The following is a 4,388-nucleotide window of genomic DNA, read 5'->3' as shown; positions in this document are numbered from 1 at the left end:
AACTGAGGTGGGCCGGGCATTCGCCAAACGAGAACCCAGCTCGCTCAGCCTGCGACCTCTGCTGGGCTGAAGGGGCGCGTGGAGGAGAGGCGAACGCCGCCTGGTGGGCGGGGCCCGAAGTTGCGTTGGACGGCACCTCCCAAGGCCACGCCTTCCCCGAGTCCCGGATGTGCTCCGGGAGGGGCGCGGGCGGGTGAGGGGAGGGGTTTGCATATTCCGTACAGAGTGAGCTGGACGGCGTTTAGAGGCGGAAGCGTGGATTTAGCAAGTGGCAGAATATAAACAAACTAGATTTTTAAAAAAATCTTTGTGAACTCTCTAGGAATTCGTACTCCGGCCTCGTGGAACAATGTGGCAAGGGGAAAAAATATTTATTTCTTTAGATGAACTTGTGAACCTGCTGCTCCTAAATGAGGTGCCACTGCCGCCTCAGACTCCGGGCTGTCCGTCAGCCGGCGGGGAACTCTCCTCAGCTGACAGGAGCTTCAGGCTAGTTTGATGGGGCAGCTGAGAGGAAAGGTCCCCTGAGCAATTCTGGGCAAGACTTCGTGTCCGCGAGAAACTTATGTTTCTAAGATGAGCTTGGCCTTTTCCATCAATAATGTCGAAAAATCAAACTAGGAAAGACCGATTGTGCGCGTTCTGAGGTCCTCACCGGCTACGCGAAGCACATGTACCGCGTGGGGTGAAATGCCTCAGTGGACCCGGTGTGCAGTTTCTTCACAGTCATAATGCCACAACATTGGAGAAGCTATTGTGAAGGGATCGAACACAGGAATTTTTTTATTTTTATTCTTTAAGATTTTATTTATTTGAAAGGCACAGGTGCAGAGAAAGAAGGAAAGACAGATTTCCATCCTCTGGTTCACTCCCCAAATGGGCGCAACATCTGGGGCTGGGCCAGACCCGCACCAGGAGCTTCTTCCTGATCTCCTTTGTGCCAGCAGGGAACCAAGCACTTGGGGCAGCTTCCATTGGCGTTAGCAGAGAGCTGGATTGGAAGCACAGAAACTGGGACTTGAACTGGGGCTCATGTGGGATACCTCTTTACCCCCCCAGCCACCATGCTAGCCCTGCAGGAAATTCTTAAAATGGCTAAGAAGCCTTTCATGTTCAAAGTGACAAAGAATTTGACTTCGCAACTTGTGTTTCCTTTGTTTGGAAAGGCAATACTGTCTGCCTGGACTACTCCAGGAAGTCTTCTTGGATTCTCTGAGGTGACTGAATGTCTGGTTTCAGGGTGTTATTTTAACATGCATTCTCTCTTACTGGGGTGGCCTAGTTATTCGAATATCTGCTCCATTATATAGTTATTTATTTAAAGGAACTCTGGTTTATCACTAGTGTCTGGCATAGTGCCTGTCCCATAAATATTTGTGGAACTAAGGAATAAATTGTGTAGGCTTAGTTATGATATTGAATTTGTGACTCCCTGAAGAGAGAAGGCACAAATTTGGTGGTTTTTTTTTTTTTTTAGGTTTATTTATTTATTTGAAAGAGTTACACAGAGAGAGGAGAGGCAGAGAGAGAGAGAGAGAGAGAGAGAGGTCTTCCATCCTATGGTTCACTCCCCAATTGGCCACAACGGCTGGAGCTGCGCCGATCCAAGGCAGGAGCCAGGAGCTTCTCCCAGGTCTCTCACGCAGGTGCAGGGGCCCAAGGACTTGGGCCATCTTCCACTACTTTCCCAGGCCATAGCAGAGAGCTGGATCGGAAGTGGAGCAGCCGGAACTCGAACCGGCACCCATATGGGATGCCACGCTTCAGGCCGGGACATTATCTCACTGTGCCAGAGCGCTGGCCCCAAAATTTGGTGTTTTTAAGGCATTGAACCAATGGTATCAATTTTTTTTTTTTAAAATTTCAGGACTTTTACACTCTTATTGAGGACCTCAAAGAGCTTTTGTATATGGGCTATCTAGATATTTACTGTATTAGAAATTGAAACAGATATCAGAATATGATTTGATTCCCCAAAGCATGCAGATATTTAAACTTCAAAGGTGGGAGGGTGCTGTTGTGCTGTGAGTTAAGCTGCTGCTTGAGACACCTGTTATATATTAATGTTAGCTGTCGCAAAACACACCGGACACCGGAGTAAGGGAAGGGGTTTATTGGGGAACATCCTACAGACCGGAGTGAAGGGGCGGTGAGGGGAAAAGAGAAAGAGTGAGAGACAGAGAGGAGAGGAGCTAGCAAGGAGAGAAGATAGAGGAGAGAGGTGAGCAGAGGCAAGAGAGAAGAACCAAGAGCCAAGAGCCAAGAGAGGGGCCAAGAGAGGCCAAGAGAGCACATATTCAGGAACAGGCCCTTTTAAAACTTTGCCTGAGAGCGGGCAGGGAAGCAGGAGCAGCGAATTCCATTAGGATGGGGGTGGAGCCTGGCTCAGGTAGCTGGGCCATGCGGCCACCTGGCTAAAACTGCGCCAATCACCTAACAACACCCACATCCCATATTGGAATACCTGGTTCCAGACCTGGCTCTGCTTTTGATCCAGCTTCCTGCTAATGCACACCCTGGCAGGCAGTAGATGATGGCCAAGTTCCTGCCACCCATGTGGGAGACCCTGTTGGAGTCCCTGGCTCCTAGCTTTGGCCTGGCCCAGCCTTGGTTATTTTGGGCTTTTGGGGAGTGAACCGGTGGATAGAAGATCTCTTTTTATCTCTGCCTCTGTTGCTATGCCTTTCAAATAAGTAGAAATTTAGAAACTTCAAAAGGAAAATACCCCAAAGTCATAGGTAGGGACTTGATCCAACCACAGTGTTTGAAAGTGAGGCCTCTGAGAAGTGGTCAGAATGGACTAGGTTGCGAGGGTGGAGCCCCTGTGATGAAACCATGGGGATTTTATAAGCAAAAATCACATAGCCATTGGAGGACCATAGTCCTTTCTCTATGCTTTCTGGCTTACTACATGATCCTCCCTCCACACAGGTTCTACCAAACACCACCCTCATCAGCTGGCAGTCCAATGGGGTTACCTGATCTCAGATAGTGAACCTCCAAAACTGTAAGTTGAAAGAAACCTTCTTCTCTCATAAGTAGCTTCTCAAAGGTATAACATTTACCACTTTTTTAAAATGAAAAATACTTTAGGGGCTGGCACTGTGGTGAAGCAGGTTCAGCCATCGCTTATGATGGCAGCATTCCATATTGGAATGCCAGTTCAAGTACAGACCATGCTGTTTTTGATCCAACTCCCTGATAATGTACTTGGGAAGGCAGTGAAAGATGGCCCAAGTGCTGGGGCCCCTGCTCTCCCTGTGAAAGACCCAGATGGAGCTGCTCTAGGCTCCTGGTTTCAGCCTGGACCAGCTCTGGTCATTGTGGTCATTTGGGAGTGAACCAGTAGATGGAAGCTCTCTCTCTTTCTCTTTTTCTCTGTCCCTCTGGCTTTCAAATCAATAAATAAATCTTTAAAAATTACTTTAACGGCTGGTGTTTTGGTGCTGTGGGTTAGGCTGCTGCCTGCGATACCAGCATCCCATTGGGTGCCGGTTCAAGTCCTGGCTGCTTCACCTCCTATCCAGCTCCCTACTCCCATGAAGCTCAGGCTCCTGGCTTCAGCGTGGCCCAGCTCCTGCTATTGTGGCCATTTGAGGAGTGAACCAGTGGGTAGAAGATCTCTCCTCTTCTCATTTTGTAACTCTGCCTTTCAAATACAATAAATAAATCTTTATAAAATTACTTTAGAAAGCTAATTTCGTGTGAAGAGTGGCACAGCTTTACAGTTTTTCAAATCTCTTTAATGTTTAGCTTAATATGTCCTGTAGCTTCCGGATAGTTCCATGGTGAATGGAAAAATCCTTAGTGTTTTTTTTTTTTAAAGATTTATTTATTTTACTTGAAAGTCACAGTTACACAGAGAGAGGAGAGGCAGAGAGAGAGAGAGAGAGAGAGAGAGAAAGGTCTTCCATCCGCTGGTTCACTCCCCAGATGGCCAAAAAGGCTGGAGCTGCACCGATCAGAAGCCAGGATCCAGGAGCTGCTTCTGGGTCTCCCATGTGGGTGCAGGGGCCCAAGGTCTTGGGCCATCTTCTACTGCATTCTCAGGCCATAGCAGAGAGCTGGATTGGAAGAGGAGCAGCTGGGACTAGAACCAGCGTCCACATGGGATGATGGCACTGCAGGTGGCGGCTTTATCCGCTATGCCACAATGCCTGCCCCTGACTCATATTTTTAACCCTAGAAGGGATAATGGGACTGGCAGTCAAAATGGTTGAAGATCTATGTATTTATTTGAAAGGCAGACACACACACACACACACAAGGGAGAGAGAGAGAGACAGAGATTTGTCCATCCCATCTGTCATATTCACCTATGCTCTCTCATTTCCTAGTACTTCATAGGCACTCAGTAAAAACAGGCTTTTTATTAAATTAGTGAAGTC

This window comes from Lepus europaeus, chromosome 18, assembly GCF_033115175.1.
Source record: "Lepus europaeus isolate LE1 chromosome 18, mLepTim1.pri, whole genome shotgun sequence".
NCBI lineage: Eukaryota > Metazoa > Chordata > Mammalia > Lagomorpha > Leporidae > Lepus > Lepus europaeus.
Note: the sequence above shows the minus strand (reverse complement) of the source record.